Source organism: Rhinatrema bivittatum, chromosome 7 (genome assembly GCF_901001135.1).
Source record: "Rhinatrema bivittatum chromosome 7, aRhiBiv1.1, whole genome shotgun sequence".
NCBI lineage: Eukaryota > Metazoa > Chordata > Amphibia > Gymnophiona > Rhinatrematidae > Rhinatrema > Rhinatrema bivittatum.
The window spans coordinates 37,278,721-37,299,752 of NC_042621.1; the positions used below are offsets into that span (position 1 = coordinate 37,278,721).

A 21,032-nucleotide genomic window follows, 5' to 3' on the forward strand; every position below is an offset into this window, starting at 1 on the left:
AGGCTATTCACAGCACTGAAATCCCAGTGTGGAAGGGGATCGAAAAACCTCCCCACTACTCTGTAGTTCCAAAAAATGCTTAATACTTAATCAGGATATCTTCTCTGCCCTCACTGACTCTTTCAGCAGGACCATCACTGGTACTTTCCTACCTAGGGAGAAGAGTAGGCTCACATGTCTTTGGTCCCCTGGAGAGAGCCCCTTAGCCCCAAAGGGTTATCAGGCTTAAACATCTATCTCACTGTAAATTAGAAGAAGGACCCTCTTGCAGGGTGTGCAAGGTGAGGTGACTCTTCTAAAAGAAAATTCCTTTGGGCAAGGCCGTGAGGCCCTACTAGAGTATGGAAAAAATACATGTTTACTCTGCAGCTGTTCTCTCTAACCTTGAGACTTAAGATGGCTGGGCTAAATAGCACTGAGTCATCCAATCAGAACCTCCAGGTGGGAGGGTCTGAAAGGTATGGATGGCTCCTATCTAAGGGGGTTATTTTCTGTCCGTATCGCACGCGAAAAGGGACTTTTCACGTGTGATAGCAAGCGGGGGTGGAGTTGGGGTGGGGAGGGGAGGAATCGGGGCGGCGAGGAGGTGGACGCGGTGGTATCTTCGCTGGCAGCGATAACGTAACCCACGTTATTGCCGCCAGTAGCGCATCCAATAGCACCACCTTTCACGGTTGCGCTATTGGGTGCCAAAGCCAGCAGCGATAACTCCGCGGTGGTGTGATCACTGCTGGCTTTCACTGGCTCGCCTCCCCCCTTCACCTTTCCGCCCCCCTTACCGCCGGGATTCACCATTCTCTGCGAGAATGGAAAATGCAGGCCTAAGTGTGTTCTAAGGACAGGGATAGTGGCATCTAGTGGCCAGACCCAGTAGGAGTGCCACACCAGTAAGAAAAAAGAGGTGATAATGCCCTTGTACACTACAGGTCCTTGGTGTAGTCCTGTGTTCAGTTCTGGACACTATATCTCAAAAAGGATAGAAACAGGACAGAGGAGGTCCAGAGAATGGCAACCAAAATGTTGTGGGGTCTGTATCAGAAGGCTTATGAGGAGAGGCTGAAGGATTTGAATATGTATATTCTGGAAGAGAGGAAGTGCATGGGAGATATGATGCAGACCTTGAGATACCTGAATGCTTTTAATGATGTATGTTCCTCAAACCTTTTCTGGAGGAAAGCAAACAGTAGAACTAGGAGTCAGTATATGAAACTTTAAGGATGATAACTCAGAACAAATGTCAGGAAATATTTCTTCATGGAGAGGGTGGTGGTGCCTGGAATGCCCTTCCGGAAGAGGTAGTAAAGATGAAAACAGTAAATGAATTTTAAAAAGGCATGGGATAAATATCGTGGGATATCAGTACCCTGGACCGTAAAAGTCATTTAGACGGATAACTGAAAAGTTATCCATCTAAATGGCTTAGCCATGATACTTGGCAACTTATTTAGCTAAATTCTAGCCGGATAAAAAGTTATCGGGCTAGAATGTAGCCGGATATGTTGGGAGTATTCCTGGGGCATGCGGTAGGCGTTCCGAGGAGGAGCGGAGTTAGCTAGTTAGGTTCACCAGCTAACTCTGCTATTTGGAGTTAGCCAGTGATCGTAACCGGCTACCTCTAGCCGTACTGCAGGTGCAGGCAGGTCTAAAGTTAGTCGGATATACCTATCTGGCTAACTTTTAAGACAGCCGGGTATATTTTGGTGCTGCTGCGCCACTGAATATCCCAATTTAGTTTGCTGGATAGGTATATTTGGCTAACTTATCAAGCCACTCAGCGGCTGAATATGGATTCCTAAAGGCTAGAGTAGGAAATTAAGAAAAGGGAGCATGGGAGGTAACCAGCATGGAGCAGCAGCTATTACCCCTAATAGAAGGCATGGAGATTACTACCCTTAACCAATTAGCTTACATGATTTTGTTCCAATTGTAGCACTACTCTCCACTTCGATGGCAGGAGGGGGAGGGGGAAGGGGAATTGGATTCAGAAAACATCCAAAGCTAAGTCCTGACTTTAAAGTCCAGGGTACTGATACACAGACATTAGGGGAAAAAGCATAGGACTGCTTCAACAGCCAAGTCCTAAAGCAAAGCATATTCAAGCAGCAGAATTGTATGAATTATCAGGAAGGCTGCTTACAGTGGCGTAGCTACGGGTGGGCCTGGGTGGGCAGTGGCCCACCCACTTTCCATTCAGGCCCACCCAAATTTGTTTGCAAGACACTGCAACCAATAAAAAGCAGGCAGCATCAGCAGGCACCCAAGGGAGGAAAAACATTTAATAAAACCAGCTGGTGTGTTGCGGCTCCCACAGCCCCAGTAATACTTCCCTTTACCTTCTTCCTGCCCCCGCAGGCCAATGGGAAACCTCCTCCCTTCTTCCTGCCCCCACGGGCCAATTGGAAGCCTCCTCCGCTCTTCTTGCCCCTGCAGGCCAATTGGAAGCCTCCTCAATTCTTCTTGCCCCCGCGGGCCAATCGGAAGCCTCCTCCCTGCCAGTGGAAGGAGGAAGCCTCTGATTGGCCGGTGGGGCAGGAAGAAGGGGGGGCATCGGGCTGGGAGGAGTGGCAGTGTTCTGTTCACTTTAAAATCCAAATAATTTTTTTAAATTTTGATAATTTTCCTGTAGATGTCAAATAAAACTTGTTACATTAAAGCTTAAAAAAAAAAAAAAGCCATGGGCTGGAAGTGCTGAAATGCGGAGAGCCACAAAGAAAAGAGGCCAGCCCTGCCAGGAACCGCGATAGAGTAAGGATTCCCCAAAGCAAGCATGCAGAGGTCGGTTGCTCCGTGGAGTCTCCTCCTTTCCCCAGTGAGCACGGCAAACTGCATTTAAATTAAAAGTGGCACTCAGCTATGCTGATTTCAGATGAGGCAATTGGAGCTCCCAGTGGCCGTAAAAGGCAGATGGGGGGGGGGGGGGGGGGGGGGGGGCGCGGGAGCCTAGGATATCCTGACAGCCAGAAGAAAGGCTTGTGTGCTGTGGCATATTTTTCTAAAATAAATGTTTGCTGCTTCAGAGCGGCTGAGAAGGCAGCGGCAGCACTAGGAAATCTGCTACTGCGAAATTAAAGGGGAACACAGTAAGCTCTAAGCAAAGAGTGTGTAAGAGACAGAGTCTGGGCAGGGAGGTGACTGGGGTGTGTGTGAGAGACAGAATCTGGGCAGGGAGGTGACTGGGGTGTGTGTGAGAAACAGAGACTGGGCAGGGAGGTGACTGTGTGAGAGACAGAGACTGGGCAGGGAGGTGACTGTGTGAGAGACAGAGACTGGGCAGGGAGGTGACTGGGGTGTGTGTGAGAGACAGAGACTGGGCAGGGAGGTGACTGGGGTGTGTGTGAGAGACAGAGACTGGGCAAGGAGGTGACTGGGGTGTGTGTGAGAGATAGAGACTGATCGTAGGGTTTAATTGGTGTGTGTGTGTGTTGTGGAGGACCAGTGCTTCCATTAGGCAAACTAGGCGGTGGCCTAGGGCGCCACAATTTTGGGGGGTTGCAAACTCCCACCAGCACAAGAGGTCCTGCAACAAATCCAATACCAAAGGAGGGGGCGCTGTGCCAGAGCTGCTGCCAATACGTAATCCAGGGGAGGGGTTGCATTACTGAATGTTCGCCTAGGGTGCCAAATACTCTTGCACCGGCCCTGTGTGTGTGACTTGTGGGCCCTAAAGAAGAGGACCATAAGGAGAGAGCTTCAGCAGCCGCTACTGCTCCTGGTATGTGCTTTCAAAGGATAGGAGTAGGAGATTTGCTGGAGAGGGTAAGTAAAGGTGGCATTTTAAGTTTATTTTTCTTGATTGACTGCCATTTTAATTATTGAGTATTATGTGATGTGTCTGCTGTTTTGAAATATTTTATTGATATTTGGACAATTTTTAATAATTTTTATGAGTTTTGTTGGATGTTATTCTGTTCATCAGCTGTTTTGAAACATTTATTAATATAGTTTTACAATTATTTCTGTGTGGGGATCTATAGCAGCTTGGCTAGTTCTGTTTTCCTAATAGGAGGTGTATTAGTGTTTAGGACCTGATTTAATATTTGTAGTGTTGCCTTTTCATAGATAGGGTTGTTATATGTTCCATAATGCAGGTGTAACTTTGTGCAGATTAATTTCTGTGCATTATTGCAGATCCTGGGACTGTATTAGGTGCTATATTTCTCTTTCCATTTCTCCAGGTTTGCACTGCATGCAGGGTGGCTTTTTTTTGGTTTTCCATTCCAGTTTCTATCTCCATATTTATAATGTGTGGTTTTTCTGTACTTTGGTGAAGGTCGGTTCTGTGTGTGTGCCAGAGGTGAGGTATTTTACTAGCATGTAGGTAATTGTATCAATCTTATTTGTGGATGCAGAGTGTATGTTTACATGATGATAGCTTAGTAAATGACAGGGCTGGATAGCCTTTTTCTCCTGTCTACCCAGTTATCCTCTCCACACTGCTAAGGATACATCCCAGCTGTCAGCCAAAGGGTGTGACCACCTTCAAGACATCTCTTTATCCAGAACAGTCTTTTTTCTGTTCTTCCTTTGTAAAGAATTGGGGATGAATGTCAGGAGCCCCTGGACTCGATTCAGCAAATGTCACCATCAGAGGAAGACTAAAACTAAATAGTTGAGCCATAGGAAAGGAAAAGTAGTCTTCAAAGGTATTTATCTGTTTTATTGGTACAGATTAATAAGGCATTTGCTCAATTATGGTAAATATTTTGGTACAACATTCCAGAGGGTTTTAAAACATCTCACAGAATACTGTGATGCATGATGAGATATTTGTCTTTATAGTAGACTAGTATTATGAATTCCATGGCTCAGACTTTGTTTAGTGCCCACCCATGTTAACCTTGGGCCCAGCCAAAAATTCATTTCTGGCTACGCCACTGGCTGCTTACCCTGTAAAAATGTTTCTGGCAATAATTTTGTTATGGGTTTGACAGTAGCTTGGTTTTGATTGTTAATATTACTACCCTTAACATGAGGCTTGGGTGTATCCTGCATGGAGTGGAAGTTACTTCCATAAGAAGCTTGCTGGGCAGACTGGCTGGACCATTTGGTCTTTTTCTACCGTCATTACTATGTTACTATGTTAGGCAAACCTTGCACTTCTTTGCCCTTGCCACACACAATAAAAAATTATGCATTCATTTATTTATTTTTTACTTTTTTAAAATAAAGAATACTTTATTGATACACTGTGTAAGTAAACATAAAATAGAACAATTTTATATGAGAAAAAAATGCAATAATTAGACTACTAAAAGGTATGTGGAACTGATAAAACAGATTTATCATGGAGCTTATGGAAATGTAACCTGAGTTGAATTAGGAATAAACTAGATAAATGCTAATATAGTTCAAGGCCCAAATAGACCATTTCATGACATGCATATATAATTATATATATATATATATATGTATGGAAATAAAAAAAATCAGGCAATATGTATCACTAACCAGTGCTTAATTTTTATGTATATAGTCCATAGGCATATACAGACATTTACTTTACTCTGCAGTATCAACTACTGTCACCATCATGCATGTAAGTAAATAACAGCCACTTTGGCCTTAAAGGTTCCCATTCTTTTAGACCATCATAATAGAAATCCCTAACATAGAATATTATGCTCGCCATAGTATATATTCCCCATAACAACTGCAACCAGGAGACTATTGAGGGAGCTGTAAATGATTTCCAGTAGCAGGCTACATTATATCTTGCAGCTAGCGACAGATGGATGACTAGTTAAATCCCTCTTGTGATAGGTAATATTCCATCAGAATGGGATATAAGTGGCAAGGTCCTAACTGGTTCAACTCCTTTCTGTCAGACAGGCAATAATTGATACATTTAGCTGCCACCTTTGTTGCACCCTGGATCTGGAATTGTGAGGTCCCCCTGAAAATCCCATTCTGAGAGAATATTATCCATCACAAGAGGGATTAAACTAGTTATCCATATATTGCTAGCTGCAAGGTGTAATATAGCCTGCTACTGGAGATCATCTACAGCTCCCTCAATGGCTTCCTGGTTGCACTTGTTATGGGGAGTATTTACTATGGAGATCATAACATTCTATGTTAGGGATTTCTATTATAATGATCCAAAAAAAATGAACCTATTAGGTCAAAAGTGGATTCATTATTTACTCACATGCATGATGGTGACAGTAGTTGATATTGCAGAGTTGTGATATCATATTTAGTATCAAAGCCAGTAATACTAGAACTGCTGCCTGAGTTCTGTCAGGTGATAAAACCCGTCTCTGTTCCATGGCCTTTTCTGACTTTAGATTGATATGGGTCCAGACAGTTTTTTTTTCATTTAGCCATTCGTTTAGTTGTTGTATAAGTTTCCCTAAGAAGGGGCTATTTGAGACTGGTCAGTAATTTTCAGGTTTTGTCTGTGGCTGTACCTCAGTGTTATAACCACTGGCTGCGGCCGCCTGTGGTAGGACCAACTCACGTCATGTCTTGCCTGGCTCTCCACCTCCGGTACTCTCGCAGCGGTGGCCAGTCACTACTGCCGCGTTCCTCCTGGCTCGCTGCACTCCACGTGGCGGCTGGGATGCCGCCAACCAGCACTCTGGTCCTGGGCCTCTCTAGGCACGCACGCTCGCTATCTGCCCTTTCTTTAAAGGGCCAATGGCGGGAACTCCAGGTTCATCCCTGGCTGATGACATCACTATCCCAGGATATTTAAGCCTCACCTCTAGCCACCACTAATCAACTTGGCAACGAGTTCCTTGGTTCCTTTTGGTGCCTTACTCTCTCCACGGACCTGTTGTTCCTGTCGTCAGATCTCTGCGCTCCTCCTTCCGGGTTCCTGTCTCAGCGCCTCCCGCTCTGTGGGTCCTGGCTCAACGCTTCTCCATCGGGACTCTCTCTCAGCACTTCCCGCTCCTCGGGGCCAGGCTCAGTGCAACCTTACCCGGATGCTCTCTCAGCGCCTCCTGCTCCGCGGGCCCTGGCTCAGCACAACCTAACCTGGACTCTCTCAGAGCTTCCCGCTCCTCAGGGCCAGGCTCAACTCTACTCTACTTGTGATTCCCAACTGCAGTGCCCGCTGCTCCTTGGGACCTTCATGACACTTCTCTTTGAGGTCTTTGCTATAGTGCCTTTTCTCTTCAAGAGTTGACTTAGTGCAGTACTCCACGAGACTGTGTCTCGATGTCCCACTCCTCGGGGTACCCCTCGGCGCTGTCACTACAGAAGGTCCTGTCATCGGTTTGCCGTGACCCAGGCAGTACCCCTGCGCTGCTACTCTCCAGGCACCTGCTAGTGCGGATTCTCCACTCTAGCCCTTATCCAGAGCACTACAGTTCGTGTCTCCACATCGTCAACTCCTCTCCTCGAGGTCACTCCCTCGTGGTTCTGCTCCCTTCAGAGCTGCAGTGGCCTCGCACGCCTTGAGTCTCTTCTCCTCCCTCCTGGAGAGTACCTGCCTCGAACTGTGCTTAACCTCTCTGACACTCTCTGCACTCACTCGTCTACTCTCAACGGGACCAGTCACACAGGGACCAGTCACACCCCCGAATCCCCCTTCTGCAAACAATTATCTTAAATTTTAGAAATCCAGCAAATGGAAGGGCCAGTCGGCACCATTTTCCATGTAAGGCCCCGGCACCCAAGGGCTCAACCTGCGGAGAACGAGGGTCGGCACCGGTGAAGTTCCAGCTTGCCTCTGTTCCCGGTCAGCCTCGCCTCCCGACAGTGGGGACCTGTGGGGCCCAACCCCTCAGGTAGCAGCAACCCCACCTCAGGCCAAGGGTCCACAATTCCTAACAATCAGCTTCTTTTATCTTTGAAAGAAGCAAGTCTTCAGAGAGTTTACAGTTTTGGATACCCAGGCTGTGAGTACTTCATGCCCTACCTTTTGTTACGCTCGCCACCTGCAGCAGCCCTGCGGTTGCGGTCCTCTCACCTCTCCGCACAAACCTCAGGCTCCAGCTCCTCGTCGCTGGCGGCAGTGGGCCGTCAGTCTCCATCTCTGACTCCCGCCAGCACCTCTGGCCCTGCTCCGCTTCCCGGGACCTCCAGCCAGGAGGCCTCTACTCCTTGGGCCTCTTCGCGGGCCTCGCGGAGGGACGCCGCCGGCAGCACTGTGCCCCCCCCTAGGCGCGTGCGCGCGCATCAGTGAATGTTTTAAAGGGCCTGCGGTGGGAACCTGGCCGCGGACCCGGATGCTGACGTCGGATCCTTCAGCACATAAATACTCAGGCTGCGCTCCTCAGCGTCGCCTTTGCAACAGGTCTCCTTAGTCTCCTGTTCCTGGTTTTCCGAGTGGTCGTTGCTTCAGTACTTGTTTGTTCGTGTTCCTTATTCTCCAAGTTCCCGGTTCCTGGTTCCTGTTCCGCTGTTCGTCTTGTCTTGTGTTTGATTGACTTCCTGGATTTGACCATTGTTTCACCTAACTTCGGCTACCTGCCTTCTCCAAGCCCGACCACTGCTTCGCCTGACTTCGCCTACCTGCCTTCTCCAAGCCTGACCTCTGCTGTGCCTGACCACACCTGCCTTCTCCAAGCCTGACCTCTGCTATGCCTGACCACGCCTGCCTTCTCCATGCCTTGACCATTGCTACATCTGACCACGCCTGCCTTCTCCGTGCCTTGACCTTTGCTACGTCTGACCATGCCTGCCTTCTCCAAGCCTGACCTCTGCTACTCCTGACCACGCCTGCCTTCTCCGGGCCTCTCTTCTGAGAGCTGCTATTAAGCTCCTGGGGTCTTTTTAGACCATAAATCAGACAGAGGGAGGAAAGGATTAAAACACCAGAAGATTTAGTTACCAGTATGTTTTTTTATTATGATTTCACCTTCATTTCATAAGCCCCCTAGGTTTTACTCTCAATGTATACATGGGTCACAGAAATTTCTTCCTTTCTTGGCCCAAAAAATATCCTTGACTTATTCATGAGATCAATTTATATATACGAGTATATACAATAGAACTTTTTTTTGTGGGGCAATTTTGTCTAAGGCTTTTGCAAGGTTTTCATGCCATACCTTTACTAGATCTGCTACAGATGATGGCAAGTTATCCATGGGGGAGAAATCTAGAACATAAAGGTTCTGATAGTGTGTTGAGAAAGGAAAAGATATATCTTGGTGATGTTATAAAGAAAGAAACAATACATTTTAGCAGTGTTTTGCATATGAAGAGAAGGAGAGAGAGGGGATGGAGGATAATGCTGTTATCCACAGAAATAGAAAAAGAGGGGTGGGATTGGCGGGAAAGATAAGTAATTCTGTCTTGGCCATGTTTAAAGTGATGATGGGATAATCAAGCAGCAATGTCAAACAAGCAGACTGAGATTTGAGACTGGATTCCTGATTATATTTCTAGTGTAGAGAGGTAAATCTGGGAATCATCAGCATAAATATGATATGGAAACTTATGGGAGGAGATCAGAGAAGAGAAGAGGGCCCAGGACAATTCCCTGAGGCACACTAATTGATGATAGAATGGCAGTATAGGAGAATCTTCTAGAGGACAAACTAGAAGTGCTATGAGAGAGGTAAGGGCATAAGAATTGTTATACTGAGGGTCCATCAAGCCCAGTATCCTGTTTCCAACAGTGGCCAATCCATATCACAAGTACCTGGCAAGATCCTAAACAGTAGATCCCATGCTGCTAATGCCCAGGATAAATAGTAGCTTTTGTCAAGTCTATTGCATTTAGCGGTCCGTGGGCTGCTCCTGCAAACCGCCACACTCAACTCAGCCGGCCGGGCCAGCCCTGCTGTTCTGCAACACAGCAAACACCACCAGCTAGCCATGTGGCAGGACACCACTCCTCAACATGGCGAGACACCACCAGCGGGACACCGCCGACAGCATGCACCACGCCTCCTTTTAGGTGCTCACGTGCACCACTTCCTATTTCAAAAGACCACAGTGGAAAAGTCCGTAGAGCCCCGAGAGTTGACATCATCATCACAGCCCTATATAAGGGAAGCTCCCCGAAGCAACTAGCCTCAGCAACAGATCCAGCTACTTTTCGATAGTGTGTGTTGCTTCCCAGCATTCCAGTCTTCAGACCAGCTTGTCTTCAGTGTTTGTCCAGCTTGTCTTCAGTCTTCAGACCAGCTTGTCTTCAGTCTTCAGACCAGCTTGTCTTCAGTGTTCGTCCAGCTTGTCTTCAGTCTTTGTTCAGCTTGTCCCCCAGTTTTCTTCCTGTCTGTTTTATCTTTATTGTCCATGTTTATGCCTTTGCCTGCCTGCCTGCCCTGTCTCTCCATCCCTCGTCTCCTCCTTTGGATGGATACCTGGTTTTGACCTTTGCCTGGATCTCGGATACTCCTGACCGTTGCCTGCCTCTGACCACTGCTTGGACATCAGATACACATGACCATTGTCTGCCTACAACCCTAGCTAACTATGGAGTTTCCCCTTTGCCATCAGCAGAGACCCCCACCCAAGTCCTGCCAGTCCCAGCACCCTAAGGCTGAACCCGAGGGGAACAAGGGCTGGTATAGGCGAAGCTCCTGACCGATCTCTGCGTCTCCTGGATCCGCCTGCTGATGGTGAGAACCTCTAAGCCTCCTCCTTGCATCAATCTTGCCTCGGCCAAAGGGTTCACAGACGTAACAAAGCTTACCTGGTTAATAACAATTTACTTCTCCAGAAATGTATTCAAACCTTTTTTAAAACCAGCTATGCTAACTACCTTTACCATGTCTTCTGGTAATGAATTCTAGAACTTAATTGTGCATTGAGTGAAAAATATTTTTCTCAGATTTGTTTAAATGTGCTATTTACTAACTTCATGGAGTGTCCACTAAGTCTTTTTATTTTTTTGAAAGAGTAAATAACTGATTTACAGTTACCCATTCTATTCTACTCATGATTTTATAGACCTCTATCACTCCTATCTGTGCCCTTCTCCTCTACCGCCAATTCATGCTTTCTACCTGGCTGCACCATGTTCTTGGAATAGTCTTTCTGAACTAGTGTATCATGCTCCCTCTCTTATCATGTTTAAATCCTCTCTAAAGACCCACCTTTATGAAGCTGCTTTTAAATCTTAGGCCTAATTGTCTGATTTTAGCCTCATTAACTAACTTTTTTAAACCATTGTCTTGCTTTATGAAATGCCCCGTCTCTTGTCCTGTATATTTTGTCGTATTAGATTGTAAGCTCTATTAAGCAGGGACTGTTTTTTTTGTGTGTTTGTACAGTGCTGCATGTCATGTAGCACTATAAAAATATTAAGTAGTAGTAGAGCTAGTAGTATCATATCCCCCACTTAGCCATCTCTTCTCCAAACTGAACAGCCCTAACCTCTTCAGTCTTTCCTCAAAGAGGAGCCATTCTATGCTATTTATCATTTTACTCACACTTCTCTGTAACTTTTCAAGTTCAATTATATCTTTTTTGAGATGCAGCTACCAGAATTGCACATAGTACTCCAGGTGCATTCTAATCATGAAGCGATACAGAGATATTATGACATTCTCTGTTTTAATCTCCATTTCTTTCTTAATAATTCCTAGTGTTCTCTTTTCTTTCTTTTTTTTTTTTAATTTAAACTTTATTATTTTCATTAAAGACATCTTCATGAAATAACAGGAAAATATGTTATACATTCAATATTCCATCTCATATAATAAAATAAACATATCACTAATTTGTTAACCTATCATATAATTGGGGGAGACAAGAAAATAATATATATTTACTCATATATATTATATACATAACCTAGGGCTCCCCTTCATTTTGTTGGGTGCCCTAAATCAAATTAAAACAGAGAGGAATTTTTTTTTTTACTGGACATCATTCTCTGAAGTCACGACTTCAGGTCAGCAAAAACAAATTTTTTCCCTTGGTGTGTTATAAAACATAAACATGGAAATTTTAAAAAGAAAGTGGCACCTAATGCCAACACCTGATTTTTTAGTCAGAAAATGTTTTCTCTTTGCTTATGTGGCACGTGCCACGTCAGGGAAAATATGAATTTTTTGACCACAAAAAAAGCACATCTTTATGCCTAAAAAACTTCTTGAATACATTATCCTTGTCCTGTTCTGTTAAGAAGGAAATAAAAAGGGTAGCTCTATTGTTAATTATGTCTATAGACTCTTCTAGGAAAGTAGATACCCCTATACTAGAAGGGGCCTCTAAAACCATATTATCATCATCCTTCTTTACTCTTTTTTGAGGAAAATAAAATATTCTTGATATTTTTGGGATCATATTATCATCATAAAGTAATACTTCTCTCAAGAATTTTTTAAACATCTCTTCCGGAGATAATAAACGTGTTAATGGGAAGTTTGTAATTCTTAAATTCTTAGCTCTTAACATATTTTCTATGTATTCAATTTCTTTATGCATGACTATGCTATCCCGAATAAATACATCACCAGAATTTTGCATCAATTGAACCTTATTAGTCAAGACGCTTATATCTTTCTCACATTGAGTAATTTTCCTAGTATGTTCATCTATTAACACCCTATTAGCATTTATCACAGTCGACAATGAGTTGTTCATCATTACAACATTATTATCAAGTCGCGATGTCATCCGCCCTAGATCTACCAATGTAACATTTTCAGGTATTGCTACCGGATCAATGCTACATTGTATATCAACTGGGAGCTTAACTTTAGATGCTTCTAAAATTGGGGAAGATCTTATTTCCTCGGCCCTAGGAAAGTCAGGTTGTTGCAACACACTTGAGTCCCCTTGAGCTGCTCCTACCAGTTTACTTGCCGCTTCTCTTGATGGCTCCAAATTTGGCTGCGGTGGAGACGAAGGTCCCTCACCAGGACTTAGAGAGACTAACGAAGTAGCTCCCAAACTGTCCTCATTCGGCTTATCCATCTGTCGAATGACATGATGGTCCATGGGTCCAGTGCGATACTGATGCACAGGTGAAGATGTAAAGATTTTTGCCTTCCTTTTTCTACCCATCAAAATGAATAGTTCAAGAATTTTAAAGGCCAAATAAAAACGCCGGACTCTGGACTCCTCCGGACGAAGCCGGACAAAGCCGTGCGCCCCTTCGGAGTGCGCGGCTTAGGAGGCGCGCCGGTGGCTGCGGTGCGCCGCACTTCCGCTGTTCTTATCGTCGGTGAGGGGACGCCCTGACTGATGTCACTCAGCCGCGCCCCCAGCAGTTCCTGCCGGCAGATGGATTTCTCGGGGTCCTCGGAGCCAGGTAGGTCTCGGGGAAGGCAACGACCCCCTCCTTCACTCTCGCACACTCCCCAGTAATGCTCACCACACCGCAGTTCTTATCGTCGGTGAGGGGACACCCTGACTGACGTCACTCAGCCGCGCCCCCAGCAGTTCCTGCCGGCAGATGGATTTCTCGGGGTCCTTGGAGCCAGGTAGGCCTCGGGGAAAGCAACGACCCCCTCCTTCACTCTCGCACACTCCCCCCTCTTTTCTTTTTTGACCATGTGAGGAATGTATAATAAACTCTTTCAGAACACCTTAATGGGACTGGCCATAGCCTAATCCTCCTTGAGCCAAATCAACAAGGGATTCTTGGCCAGGGAGGATCCCTGTAGCCATGGCTGGGCCCAGAAGGCTGGAAAGGCCCCAGAGAGAAGGCAGGAAGCCAGCCCTTGCAAGAACTGCATAAACTTGATGGTTGTGAGACTCCTGAGCTAGGCGGCCTCCACACTGTATTTTAGTTTTGCTTTTAAACAAAGAATCTGCTTGTGTTGAACCAGCCAAGTTGGCCTCCTTTTTGTATTCCTGGCTATTTCCCAACTCATGGCCGCTCCTGGGAACCACAGACCACTGTGGCACACTGAGTCAAGGATTTCAATGCATCGTCTAACATGATACCCAGATTCTTTTCCTGGGAGGTCATTTCTAATATGGAACGTAACATTGTGTAACTAGAGTGTAGGGTTACTTTTCCCTATGTACATCACTTTGCACTTGTCCACATTAAATTTCATCTGCCATTTCTATGCCTAGTCTCTCAGTCTTGCAAAGTCCTCCTGCAACGTTGATAAGTAGCACATTTAAAACAAATTGGAGAAAATTCTTTTCCACTCAATGCACAATTAAGCTCTGGTATAGATTGCTGGACAATGTGGTAAAGGCAGTAGGAGCCAGTCTAGATTGGCCCAGCAAGGACCAGCTCTTGTGTGACCAGATAATTTGCTACTTAACCGGATATCTTCAAAAGATATCCGGTTAAGTAGCACTTAAAAAAGAAAAAGAGATAAATGGTTTATGGCCTGATTTTCTCTCTTCCCCCCCAAAATTTCATATATGGCCCTGTTGGGCCATGCACTCCTATAATCCTCTCTTAAATTTAACAAAAATGTTACAGGAACCTCTGGTGGACCCCTCCCACCTCCTTCCCCAATTCTATTAATATTATGTTGTGCGGCCACTGGTGCCTCCCACCCTTACAGTTTTACTGTACTGTGCTGCACCGCCCCTGCACTCTCCCCCTATCCCCTCAAAACATTAAAATCCTTGCCGGGGAGATCTAAGATGGCTGACCAGCGTGAGGATCTCTCTCAGGCAGTTATCCTTATTTCATTACCTTTACCCCTTCTTTTCCTTTGATGGGCAGGAAGAGAAAACAGAGGACAGCGCCTTTCCCCGCTACCCTTTCAATGTCCTCTTCGGCGGGCCTGATGGATGCCCACGTCATGCGCAGCAGTCCATTGCTGTGGACCCAGCCTCTGAAGAGTGCAGGAGGGGAATCTGAGCTCCCCTCTCTCCCTGGCTCTCTTTCACCTCTGAGCCTGGCAGAGGAAACACCGCCCAGTAACCCTGCATCTCCGAGAATCCCCCAGAAGTCAACTCAGACGCCGTCGGATCTGGTTGCGGGTGCGGCGATCTCAGCGGGGAGTGACGGGGTAATCTCTGCAGCCGCCAGTCCTTTGATTAATCTTGGACAGCCGGGTAAGGATGATTTTCGAGATGGCATACGGGGTAGGGCTTTGAGAGCTAACAAAGATGTCTTTAACAAACCTTTACTATCTTCTACGTTGCCTCCTGTTCAGAGATCTACTGTGTTATTTTTGGAGGCTATTTGGGATGCCATAGTGGAGCTTCGGAGTTCTATTTTTTAACAGCTTTCCCCTGTTGTACAGAAATGTAAAGAATTAGACCAGAAAGTTTCTGTTTTGAACAATACTACTATGGATTTGGGACAACTTACTGGTGTATGTGTTCAAGCAAATTCAGTCCAACAAACCCAGCTTGCACTGGTTAAGGAAAATGTTAATATGGCTTTAAAAATTGAAAATTTAGAAAACACTGTGAGGAATAAAAATCTTAGATTCATCAATTTTCCCAAAGTGCCTTTAATATCTCCTAGAGCAGTGGTCCCAAACCCTGTCCTGGGGCCCACCAGCCAGTCGGGTTTTCAGGATATCCACAACTAATATGCATGAGAGAAAATCTGCATGTTATGGAGGCAGTGCATGCAAATTTTCTCTCATGCATTTTCATTGTGGATATCCTGAAAACTCGACCGGCTGGTGGGCCCCCAGGACAGGGTTGGGGACCACTGTCCTAGAGAGATGTTTAAGAGATATTTAATAGAAATTGTACAGGTTCCTGAGAATGCAATACCCCCTATTTCTAAGATCTATTATTTACCACCATTTAAAAGGGCTATGGATGCAGCACAGGGAGAAGGAATGGAGTCTTTGGTTCCTGCTGAAGCTCCCATTGTGGACGTTTCCACTTTGCTTGAAACTTCGGATACTGAGTTGGCAGTTCCAGCAATGCTTATTGTATTATTGGCCCTTGAACCTGATAAAGACTGGCTGTTGAGACTTTTTTTCGACACAGATTAGAACTTTTCATGCAGTTCAAAGTAAAAGTTTTCCCAGGTGTCTCTAGACAGACCCCCAAAAAGCGCAAGCAATTTCTTCTAATGTGTTTTCAGGTTCAGCAAATAGGGGGTATTTTTTTTCCTTAAATTTCCTTGCAAATGCATGGTCAAATATCAGAATAATTCATATATATTTTTTGATTCCCCCCCCCCCCAGCTGACCCAATTCTTGATTGGTAAAACACCTTTTGCTAGCTCTCCTGACAATCCCTAGCTGTAACATCTCTTAAACAGTTCCCCATAAGTATAGAAAGGCTGCTCTTTAATTAATCAATCATTGTTTTCTTTTAATACAATTCCTTGGGTTGTGAATTGGATCTCCCCTTTTTGAGGACTTAAATAGGGGATTGAGTATGAGATGTTTGTGTTATTTATGGTGGTGATTTATTTTTTTCATATCTTAATGTCATGTTTCTATCAAGATTTGTATCTTGTATATTTTGAAAATGTAATAAATAAAAAATAAAATAAAATAAAATAAAACCCTGCTGGGAGCGGGGTGTGAACTTACCTGCTCCCAGCACTCCAGGCTGCACTGGAAGCATAAACAACCTGTAATTTATATTGCGGAACCGTAGGAGGGAGCGCTAGGGGGAGAAGTGTGCCCTTGGACCTCGGCGAACTAGGAGAAGAGCTCCAAGGAAGCGCCGAGGCAGGTGGGACAGGTCCTTCTCTGGGTGGAGACTGGATGCCCAAGCCCCCGTCAACCTGCACGGCCTCGGTGAGGCCAACCACACAAGGTTGGTCTCTGAGTAACCCTCTGACCACTCCAAACCCTTTCAGACCTGCCGCTAGGTAACGGCAGAGGCGGCAGGCTGGACAGGAGGCAAGGGAGGACTGGAACTGAAGATGAAGACTCTTGCGCTGATGAAGACAAGACTCAGACAATGATTAAGACAAGACTCAGACAATGACGAAGACCAGACTCAGATGATGATGAAGACCAGACTCAGGTGAAGTGAGGATAAGACTCAGATACTTAAGACAAGACAAGCTAAAAGCATGTAATAAATCTCAGGATGGAGTGGAATCCGGATAGCACGCTAACACCCTCAGCCGGAAAGGAGGCGGCAGTGGCCAGAACGGCCCTCAGGCTATCCACTGGAGCACAGTCCGCCAGAGGCTAGGCATAGCCGGAGTCCAAGACATCGGAGGAAAGTTAAAAGTCAGGCCTCCAAGTTGAAGGTTCAGGACATCCATGACGGACTCCCAGGACACTCAACAAAGGGCAGCCGGGAAGAACGAAGCAGGACATCTAGAGAACTCCAGACTCTGGAGGTGGCAGGAAAAGACATGAATGATCCTCGGCCCCGTCGGATGGAGTAGACCTACCAAGCGCCCTACACACCCCAGCGGGGGTGGTTGTGGACCACTGGGCTGCTGTGCGCCCTACTCAACCCAGCCGGGCTGGTCGCGGACCATGCAGGGACGGGTTAGAGCGGAGCTTGAAGACATCTGGACAATGGAGACATCAGGAACCAGGATGACGAAGGAACAACAGGAACATGGAGGGACGTCAGCAGAGACCAGGAACAGATGACGATGAGGGATCCCATGAAGACAAAGGAAAGCCAAGCAGGAGCAGGAACAAGGAGTCCTGGAGAAGACTAGCTCCTTGTGAAGGCAATGCTGGACTGACTGAAGGGCCCTGATATAGGGCTGAAGGAGGAGACACCCTGGGAGGAGTCCAGAGATGGAGCCTGGGGCATATCCGGCCACGGGCCCTTTAAATCCAAAAAGGAGGTGCGGCTCCTCACCTAAGGAGGAAGCAGGAAACAGGACGTGCAGGACTCTGGACAGCGACGTCCCTGCCACTGCGAAGGAGGAGGAGCCGGACCAGGCCCTGAAGGAAGCCCCGACTTAAGAGGCGGCACCTGCTGCTGAAGGACTGAGGGTGGCTCCTGCCACCAGGAAACACCAATGGCAGCCTCCAGGCCACGAAGAGGAGCTCCAGAGCGGCCTCCTGGCCGCAGAAGAGGATGATGATGTCAGCGGCTCCAAGCCGCAGGAAGCAGGAGACTTCAAAGTGGCGTCCAGGCAGCGGAGAAGTGGAGTCAGCGGCGGCTTTGTGCTGCGAAGAGGAGACAGACTGTGGCTTCTGGCCAGCCGCGGGAGTGGCGAAGATGGCGGCCTCCAGGTCGCATCAGAACGGCGTCTGCGGCCCCCTGGCCACGGAACAAAGAGAGGCAGGCTGCGGCTCCCTACCACGAGGGACGTCGGCAGCGACGATGGGAGTCAGGCCAGCTGGCTGAAGAGAGGTGAGAGGCTGCCCGCAGCTCTGGCTGCGGGCAGAATCGCAACAATTTATGCTTCTGGTGCTGGAAGGGACTGTCTCTGTATTTTTGTTCACCGCTGCATACATTGAGTATTTTATTTATTTTTTTATTATAAAATTTATAGACAGCCTATCTAAAATTCACAGAGTCACATTCACAGTTAGATAAAACATAAAAACATTAATAGGTAGATTTTAAAGGCATTGCTTGTGAAAAAACGGCCCCATACACACATATGTGCCAAATTTTAGAAAAGTTGACCATGGCACAAGTCAGTGTGTTATCCGCATAACTTTACTGCTAGTCCTGATGAGAAGCAAGTCTGGAGATCTCACCTTTTAGGGATTTTCAAGACTGCTGAAATACCATATTATATATATATATATATATATATATATGTATATATATATATATATATATATATATATATATATATATATATATATATATATATATATATATGAGAGAGTGAGGAGAGAGAGAGAGAATGACATTATATATATCTACCACTGTCAGCTCAGAGTTTGAAGCATAAGAACCTTATCCAAACCTTTTTGAAACCAGTTACACTAACTGCTGTAACCACATCCTCTAGCAATAAATTCCAGAGCTTAATTGTGCGTTGAGTGAAAAAGAATTTTCTCCAATTTGTTTTAAATGAGCTACTTGCTAACTTCATGGAGTGCCCCCTAGTCCTTCTATTATCTAACTGGCCGATTTTTTAAAGTCCGCGGGAGAATGCCCGCTCTCCCGTCGCGCGATTCAGTATTTAAATGAGGCCCGGCGGTAGAAACAGGCAAAAGGAGGCGCTAGGGACACTAGCGCGTCCCTAGTACCTCCTTTTGGCCCGGAGCTGCGGCTGTCAGTGGGTTTGACAGCCGACGCTCAATTTTGCCGGCGTCTGTTTTCGAGCCCGCTGACAGTCACGGGCTCAGAAACCGGACACCGGCAAAATTGAGCGTCCGGTTTTCGACCCGACAGCCGCGGGCTGACTTGAAATTTTTTTTTTCTTTCTTTTTTTTTTACTTTGTTTACCCTTCGGGACCTCCGACTTAATATCGCCATTATATTAAGTCGGAGGGTGCACAGAAAAGCAATTTTTACTGCTTTTCTGTGCACTTTCCCGGTGCCCGAAGAAATTAGCGCCTACCTTTGGGTAGGCGCTAATTTCTGAAAGCAAAATGTGCGGCTTGGCTGCACATTTTGTTTTCTGAATCGCGCGGGAATACCTAATAGACCATCAACATGCATTTGCATGTTGAGGGCGCTATTAGGTTCGGCGGGTTGGACACGCATTTTCGGCCCCTTACTGAATATAGGGTAAGGGAAAACGCGCGTCCAATGGCGGGTTAACAGTGCGCTTCGTTGGAGCTCACTGTACTGTATCGGCCCGTAAGAGAGTAAATAACCAATGTACATTTACCTGTACAAGTCCTTCATTCCCTCCCCCATGCAAAGGGTGCAAGAGTCTGTATGCACCAATGTAACACCGCACCCCCCAAACCCACCCTGAGTTGAAAGTGCCCTTCTTACAGTGGTAGATCTATATAGTGTCATATTCTCTCTCTCGCACTCTCTTTTCCTCCCCCTCCCCCTGTAAGGACATGAAAAAACTGGTTTATTCCTTGTGTGAGCAATTACACGTATAGCCCTGGTGGTAATATGTGTGGGCTCATTTACTGAGCCACCTCTTAAGATTACTTGTGGTGGGGTATTTTAAATGATACGTGCGTATTTGTGCGCACAATATAAAATGATATGTGCGTATGTGTGTGAAAGATATAAAATTGCAGGGTATTTCTTCTAGCGTGCTGATATGTGTGTTTATGGGTGCATGCGCGTTCTTTTTAAAATTAGCTAGCTAACAGGCCGATACAGTACAGTGCGCTCCGGCGGCGCACACTGTTAACCCGCATTTGGAAGCGCGTTTTCGATGCGCTAGCTTTACCCCTTATTCAGTAAGGGGTAATAGCGCGTAAAAAACGCGTGTCCAACCCCCCCGAAACTAATAGCGCCCGCAACATGCACATGCATGTTGATGGGCCTATTAGTTATTCCCGCGCGATTCACTAAGTAAAATGTGCAGCCAAGCCGCACATTTTAGTTTCAGAAATTAGCGCCAATCCAAAGGTAAGCGGTAATTTCTGCCGGCACCGGGAAAGTGTACAGAAAAGCAGTAAAAATTGCTTTTCTGTACACCCTCCGACTTAATATCATGGCGATATTAAGTCGGAGGTCCCAAAGTAAAAAAATAATTAAAAAAATTTTTTTAATTGGCCTGTGGCTCGCGAGTTGAAAACCGGACGCTCAATTTTGCCGGCGTCTGGTTTCCGAACCCATGGCTGTCAGCGGGCTTGAGAACAGACTCCGGCAAAATTGAGCGTCGGCTGTCAAACCCGCTGACAGCCGCTGCTCCTGTCAAAAAAGAGGCACTAGGGACGCGCTAGTGTCCCTAGCACCTCTTTTTACTGCGGGCCCTCATTTAAATACTGAATCATGCGCACAGGAGAGTGGCCTGTGCGCACGCCGGGAGAGCGGGCACTTGCCCGCTCTCCCGCGACTTTTACTGAATCGGCCTGTAAGTAAATACAATAAATAACTTGGATAAGAAAGTAAAACAATACAAAAGTAAGTAAATGCTACCAGCATTTGTATTATTATCCAATATTTGATGTTTATTGTAAAGCCACTGGCTACATTCCATGTTCTATAAACCGATTAGATGTTCCAAATGATTATCGGTATATAAAAAACTCTAAATAAATAATAAATAAAATAGAGCCAATTAAAATAGTACAATCATAAAACTATCAATAGTGAGCTGCACATTTCTGCAAGGACCGTTTTGGATTCTTATAGCTTTGGGCTGCAATTCATTCTAACATGGACGCTACATATACTCTTTTCTTCAGGCAAGTTAAAAGCCTTTGTAAACA

General features: G+C 46.0%; 1 protein-coding gene across 1 annotated transcript in view; it reads right to left on the reverse strand.

Moving 5' to 3' along the window:
* PKD1L3 (polycystin 1 like 3, transient receptor potential channel interacting) overlaps window positions 1-21,032 on the reverse strand; it is a 305,810-nt gene that overhangs the window by 171,856 nt on the left and 112,922 nt on the right. The window lies entirely within an intron of this gene.